Source organism: Meriones unguiculatus, chromosome 19, assembly GCF_030254825.1.
Source record: "Meriones unguiculatus strain TT.TT164.6M chromosome 19, Bangor_MerUng_6.1, whole genome shotgun sequence".
Classification (NCBI taxonomy): Eukaryota; Metazoa; Chordata; class Mammalia; order Rodentia; family Muridae; genus Meriones; species Meriones unguiculatus.
The window spans coordinates 22,634,980-22,642,515 of NC_083366.1; the positions used below are offsets into that span (position 1 = coordinate 22,634,980).

At 39.8% G+C, this 7,536-nt stretch overlaps 1 protein-coding gene and 1 non-coding gene across 2 annotated transcripts in view; one reads left to right on the forward strand and one right to left on the reverse strand.

Annotated features, from left to right (window-relative positions):
* Window positions 1–7,536, reverse strand: part of LOC132649330 (aldo-keto reductase family 1 member C1-like) — a 298,798-nt gene that overhangs the window by 59,442 nt on the left and 231,820 nt on the right. The gene's annotated exons all lie outside the window — the stretch shown is intronic.
* Window positions 2,793–2,899, forward strand: LOC132649384 (U6 spliceosomal RNA). The gene has a single exon (XR_009587820.1). It is a non-coding gene; the product is annotated as a U6 spliceosomal RNA (small nuclear RNA).

Here is a 7,536-nt window from a genome sequence, read left to right on the forward strand (position 1 = left end):
CACAAAATTGGTTTTGTTGCACTAGTCTGTGAGTGGTGTTTGGAGATGGCTATTCCCATTTTATAAACATTTCAGGGTTGGGGTAGGTGGTGTTTTCAGACCAAGGGATGAGGTAGTTGTCACATAGTCCATGATTCTCAATCTGGAAAGTGAGCTGGACATGGTAAATTTGATCAATAGTGCCTGGGCTCTCACCAGCAGCTTGGCATTAGAGACTTGGAACTGGAGAGTGAGGCATTCCTGAGACAGGTTAGGCTCAAAGAGGTGACATAAGAACTGGCCTAGTAGGATCATTAAAAGTCAGGATGGGGACTTCAGGGGCAGGGAATTGACTATAGCTCTACCTAGACATGATGTCAAGGTTGCTTTTTTTCTGTATGTATGTAGAATGTATGTATGTATGTAAATATGTATATATATACATATATATATTACATACAAAGATGCTTTTCATACGTTTAATCCAACGACACAGCAGTTAGTCTTAGCATTTTTTAAAAGAACCAATTTTAACTATAATAAATAAGAATGTTGGACTAAGAAGCTTCAAGTTTTTCCCAATGGAAACATCAGAAAAACCTGTGACCCAGGATAACTCACATCATACAGGCTCTGGTAAGAAATCGTCTGTCTACAAAAACCAAGAAAGCACCCAACAATTAGTAACACGTAGTTCCAAAGTAGATAGTTTTACTGTGTTTTATATCCCACATTGAGATGCCTGGCACCATGCGGTATTGGCATGAGAGTGGCATCAACACTTACCATATTTTTCTTTAAAGAAGTTATAGCAACTGATCTTATAGGTCCCAGTAATTGAAAGACCCATCATATCAACCCTGTGCTTACTGTTTTAGAATAATTTTCTTAGTACTTCCTACATACAGCCTAACCTTTTAAATAGCAGCTAACAATAGGTAGCAACTGTAGGTCTATGGTACTTTCTTTAGGAATTTTACAATTTGTTTGTAATGAAGCAATTTCCATTTATTATGAAGGCTGTTGCTGGGTGGTGACCCTTAACTGTCTTTATCCTTTTTTTTTTTTCAATGCAGTTTATTCAGGAACCTTGAACAATCCTCGGACCCTGGGGAAAGCCAGCCCACAGCTTAAATAGCCTCTGGGTAGCCAACCCAGGCATGCCATGTGGGCAATGCAGATAGGTCCACATACCTGGAAGCAAGCCAGATCCTCAGCCTTAGCCAAATGTGGAATTGTTTGTGACAGAGAGCACTCACCATTGGGAAGGTGGAAGGCGGAAACCAGCTCCATCTTTAAGGCATAGCATTCCGCAGCTCTCTACAGTTCCCTCTTTTTGTTTTAGATGCATCAGGCAAGAGTAGAGGTCTGATCTCTGATATTAGAAATAAATTGGGACTTTGTACAGATGTTCATTTAGGTGTCATCCACCCAAAGAGCATCAGACCCGTCTGATACCTTTTTCTCAGAGGCAGGACCTGGGATATCAACCCGCATGCAATCAGACATGCTCTTCTCTGGGTCCAAAGTGGCTGACCCTGAGTGCAGTGCTTAGCCTCGCATACTGAGCATAACATTTTAGCTTTTTATGGTATCCAACCATGCTTGGGGAGAATGTCTTTATCCTTTACAGGGTCTCCTTGTCCCCTCCTACTGCTGGGATTCTTTGGGCTTTCTTTTTAAAATATTTTGTTTATGATGATGATGATGATGATGATGATGATGATGTGTGCATGTGCATAATGTTCCCATAGGTCACATATGCCATGGCATGCATGGAGAGATCAAAGAACAGTTTTGTGGACTGGTTTTCTGTTTCCAGCTTTATGTGAGTTCATTCAGTCAATTTCAGGTATGAAGTCTTTCACAGAAAGGGCCTTTACCCACCATAGGACCAAAGAAAGTGTGTGTGTGTGTTTGTGTGTTTATGTGTGTGTGTGTATGCATGTGTTTGTGTGTGTTTTGCAGCAGTAGTAATGGGAATTGAGAACAGGTTTCTGCACACACTAGAAATGCACTATGCCACTGAGCATGCTCCCAGGTTTAGTGTATTCTACAAAAAGCTTGTTGACCCTTGGCCCCTAAAGAGTGCAGTAACTCCATTTGTTGACCAGACACCAGCTAAGTTGTCAGGGAACTAGCAAACTCAAACACCAGGTTTAATCACTTAAAAAGTGGGACCACACTTTTCAGGGAGAAACTCCTTGATAGTAGAGCTCATGTTAGAATGTTTGGGAGGATAGTCCAAGCATGAGGGGAGAGAGATGGGGAATCGGGCCCATCTCTATCTCATCAGATGCCCATTGGGATGCATCGTAAAGAACCAGGAAAAATATATCCCTGACATTTTCAAAAGGAGGCAGCTTATTTTCTTTCGTATAAAGCCTGGCTCTATTATGAGTTGGGGTGGGAAATACTTTGTATCTGAATGGGAGCCAAAATTTGAATATCATACTACAATTTATTGACACATTTATCAGGGCTGAAAAATAATTCTACAAGATTCCTTACGTTTAAGCCTTTTCTGTTAATTATGTAGCCATCCTCATGCTTGATCTACTTTGCAGGTTAAAAAAAAGAAAAAGGGTGAAAAGTTTCTTATGTAGATATTTATATCCTTAAAGGACAACTCTAGCTCTTCCAAAAGCTGCAAATTAGAACCCAATTCCAAGTATTTATTCATCTGAGTTAATTGGTGTTAGCATTTATAGACTCGATATTGATTTAAACATTCTGTGGGGAATCAAATTCATTACAGTCTGGTCTTAGTGCAACATGCAGATCATGAAATAATTTAAAATTTGAAAATATTAGTGCTCGCTTTGGCAGCACATATACTAAAATTGGAACGATACAGAGAAGATTAGCATGGCCCCTGCGCAAGGATGACACGCAAATTCGTGAAGCGTTCCATATTTTTATACCAAAGACAAAAAGGCTGAGAAAGAAATTAGGGAAACAACACCCTTCACAATAGCCACTAATAACATAAAGTACCTTGGTGTGACTCTAACCAAGCAAGTGAAAGACCTGTTTGAGAAAAACTTCAAGTCTCTGAAGAAAGAAATGGAAGAAGATATCAGAAGATGGAAAGATCTCCCGTGCTCATGGATTGGTAGGATTAACATTGTGAAAATGGCCATACTGCCAAAAGCAATCTACAGATTCAATGAAATTCCCATCAAAATACCAACTCAATTCTTTACAGACCTTGAAAAAAAGATTCTCAGCTTCATATGGAGAAACAAAAAACCCAGAATCTCCAAAACGATCCTGTACAACAACAGATCATCTGGAGGTATCTCCATCCCTGATCTCAAGCTGTACTACAGGGCAACAGTAATAAAAACTGCATGGTATTGGCATAGAAACAGAAAGGAGGATCAATGGAACTGCATAGAAGACCAGAAATACATCCACACACCTATGAATACTCGATATTTGACAAAGAAGCCAAATCCATTCAATGGAAAAAAGACAGCATCTTCAACAAATAGTGCTGGACCAACTGGATGTCTACATGCAGAAAAATGAAAATAGATCCATATTTATCACCCTGCACAAAACTAAAGTCAAAGTGGATGAAGGACCTCAACATAAAACCAGATACCCTAAATCAATTGGAAAAAAAAGTGGGGAACAGCCTAGAACTCATTGGCACAGGAGACAACTTCCTGAACAGAACACCAACAGCACAGGCTCTAAGAGCAACAATCAATAAATGGGACCTCATGAAACTGAAAAGTTTCTGTAAAGCAAAGGATACCGTCATCAAAACAAAACGACTGCCTACAGATTGGGAAAGAATCTTCACTAACCCTTTATCTGACAGAGGACTAATATCCAGTATATACAAAGAACTAAAGAAGCTGAAAAGCAGCAAACCAAGTAATCCAATTAAAAAATGGGGAACAGAGCTAAACAGAGAATTCTCGACAGAGGAATATCGAATGGCAGAAAAACACTTAAAGAAATGCTCATCCTCATTAGCCATCAGGGAAATGCAAATCAAAATGACCCTGAGATATCACCTTACACCCATCAGAATGGCCAAGATGAAAAACTCAAGTGACAACACATGCTGGAGAGGTTGTGGAGAAAGGGGAACCCTCCTCCACTGCTGGTGGGAATGTAAACTGGTACAACCACTCTGGAAAGCCATCTGGCGCTTTCTAAGACAATTATGAATAGTGCTTCCTCAAGACCCAGCTATACCACTGCAAGGTACATACCCAAAGTTCGTTCAAGTACACAAAAGGGATACTTGCTCAACCATGTTTATAGCAGCTTTATTTGTAATAGCCAGAAACTGGAAACAACCCAGATGTCCATCAACGGAGGAATGAATACAGAAATTGTGGTATTTTTACACAATGGAATACTACTCAGCAATCAAAAAGGAGGAAATCATGAAATTTGCAGGCAAATGGTGGGATCTAGAAAAGATCATTCTGAGTGAAATATCCCAGAAGGAGAAAGACAAACATGGGATATACTCACTTATATAGACCTATAAGATATGATAAACATAATGAAATCTATACACCTAAAAAAGATAATCAAGAGAGCAGACATGGGGTAAGATGATCAATCCTCGTTTAGAAAGACAGATGGGATGTGCATTGAACGTATGACAGGAGTCTACTGAGCGCATCTGAAAGACTCTAACTAGCAGTGTTTTCAAAGCAAAGACTCATGACCAAACCTTTGGCAGAGTACATGGAATCATAAGAAAGAAGGGGAGTTAGTCTGATGGGGAAAGGATAGGAGCTCCACAAGGACCAAATATATCTGGGCACAGGGTCTTTTCTGAGACTGACATTCACCCAAGGACCATGTATGGATATAACCTAGAACCTCTGCTCAGATGTAGCCTGTGGTAGCTCAGTAACCAATTGGTTTCCCAAAGTGAGGGGAACAAGGACTATTTCTAACAGGAACTCAATGACTGGCTCTTTGGTCTCCCCACCCCCAAAGGGAGGAGCAGTCCTGTTAGGTCACAGAGGAGGGCTTTGCAGCCAGTCCTGAAGATACCTGATAAAACAGGATCAGATGAATGGGGAGGAGGTCCCCCCTTATCAGTGGACTTGGAAAGGGGCACGGTGGAGATGAGGGAGGGAGGGACTGGGAGGGAATGAGGGATCAGGACACGGCTGGGATACAGAGTTAATAAAATGTAACTGATAAAAAAAATAATAAAATAAAATAAAATAAATTAAAAAAAAAGAAAATATTAGGTTGTAGGTTTTCACCATCAAGGGTTCCCTCTCTGAAAGTTTTTTCTTAGATATAAATGAGAGAAGATGTCGCTCTGAGGGGAGAAAGGACTGTTTTCTGTTGCTTGTCAATATCCATTTCCAATGTCTAGGACAAGGTTTGCATATTAGAAATGGGACAAGCGTCCTGGTTGCAGCCTTCCATCACTCAACAGCAAATCATCTGTACAGTAGACAACAGACTTTTCTCTTTGCTTGATTGATACTCCACGAAAAAAGTAACCATTTGCAATCTCTTACAGTCTTTCATTGGAACAGACAGATTTTGTGTCCCAAACTGCAATTATACAGTTAGCCTACAAACAGTTTTTGCCCTGTGTCTTTTCCCATTCCTTTTCTTGTGTGGTAATTCAAGGTTCATCATTCTTGATAGCTCTTATCATGGCAGGCCCTGCTGCAATGCAACAGTTAGTAACTGTCAGAATTGTATGAGACCAATTAAAAAATAGGAGAAACAGAACCAGGTGAATCCCACATAGTCACATGGGAAAGCGGGTAACTTGCCAGCTTTATCTTCTCCACCTACTCCAACCTCTGGCCTCATCAAAGAAATCCTTTATTGACTCCCATAAAAATATTTCTAGATGTTTTCTTAACATTGTTTAAACAAGTGTGGTCCTGGTTAGCCTCTCATTCCTTAAGTTGTTGAATATTTTCAGTCCTAGTCCCTCCTTTTGATGGGCAATCAAATTGGTTTGTCCTAGAAATCAACAGATTTCTTTTCAGATAGTTATGCAAAAAATATTGCTCTACTTCTCTTGGACCAGATCCAGAGACAAGATAGCTTAAATTGAATTAAATAAGACAAGTTTTCTTTGGAATTGTTTTTTAAGATCTTTCCTTTTCTTTTTTCTTTTCTTTTCTTTTCTTTCTTTCTCCTTCCTTCCTTCCTTCCTTCCTTCCTTCCTTCCTTCCTTCCTTCCTTCCTTCCTTCCTTCCTTCCTTCCTTTCAAACTAGTTTGCCGATATGTATACCTACATGCCAGAAAATGGCACCAGATCTCACTATAAATGGTTGAGTCACCATGTGGTTGCTGGGAATTGAACTCAGGAACTTTGGAAGAATGACCAGTGCTCTTAATCTCTGATGTTACTTATACCAACAGGCACCCACAACTTTTTTCTCATGGTTCAATTTTTATCTTATGTCTTTGGTCCTTTTTAATTAATACCCTAGTACAACCAACATCATCAAGATCCCATACTCAAAAATTCAACTGATGGTAACTAAACAATGTTGACCACTACAATCAATCCCTTCTTTTAAAGACCTTCAGAACTCACTAACCTTGGAGAAATCTGTGGTTCCTTATCTGGTGTTCCTTATGAGAGTGTCCTCACCCAGCAAGAAATAGCCAGGTGAGCCACTGCCCCTATCCCCTGAAAAATTTCAAAAGCCTAATGTTAAGCATGAGGTTGGCTGACCAATGGTAACCTCAAATCAGGATAGAAAGAATAGTAGGTGATCCCTGAACCTTAGTACAGGAGCTGTGATGTGGATTTATCAGTTGAGACTGGGCTCCACAAATGTGCATTTTGATTAGTTGTGATTTTTCTATGACGGTCTATGTCTGCTACAAAGAGAAGTTTTCCTGATGAGGAATGAGGATTAAACTTAAGTTTGAGTAAAAGAACAAATATTTAGATGTAGTTAAGAATTGTAATAGTTTAATAAAGGGGTGGTATAGGTTCTTCCTGAAGATCTATGACTTCACTAGTCCTGGGTAGGTAGTCAGATTTTCAACACCAGGACTGTTTTCCCCATTGAGTGAGTCTTAAGTCCTATTAGTCAGCTGTTGGTTACCACCAAAGTATTTTTAAAGGCTTTTTAAATTAGTTAATTAATTTTTTATTAAATACAGTTTAATCACTCTGTAACTCTGCTGTAGCCACTTCCCTCATCCCTCCCAATCCCAACATCCCTCCCTCATCTCCTCCTATGTCCCTCCTCCAGTCTACTGATAAGGGAGCTTCTCCTCCCCTTCCATCTGATCCTAGTCTATCAGGTTTCATCAGGACTGGTCTGGTAAGACTGTACTCCTATCATTAATGAAACTACTACACAGTTAGTTATATTGTACCAAGGTAGTGGTCATTTTAATTGGAACAATTCCTGGGCACTCAGGAGTTTGTGTAGATGGTGGTGGTGGGTGAAGGAGGATATAACAATATTTGGCAGTGTTCCTTTCACTATGACTCCCAAATAGATCATAAAGAAAAAACGTGTAGGAGTGGTTGACTTTAGCACTTCAGAAATTTCCTCACATGAGAGTGTGTGTCT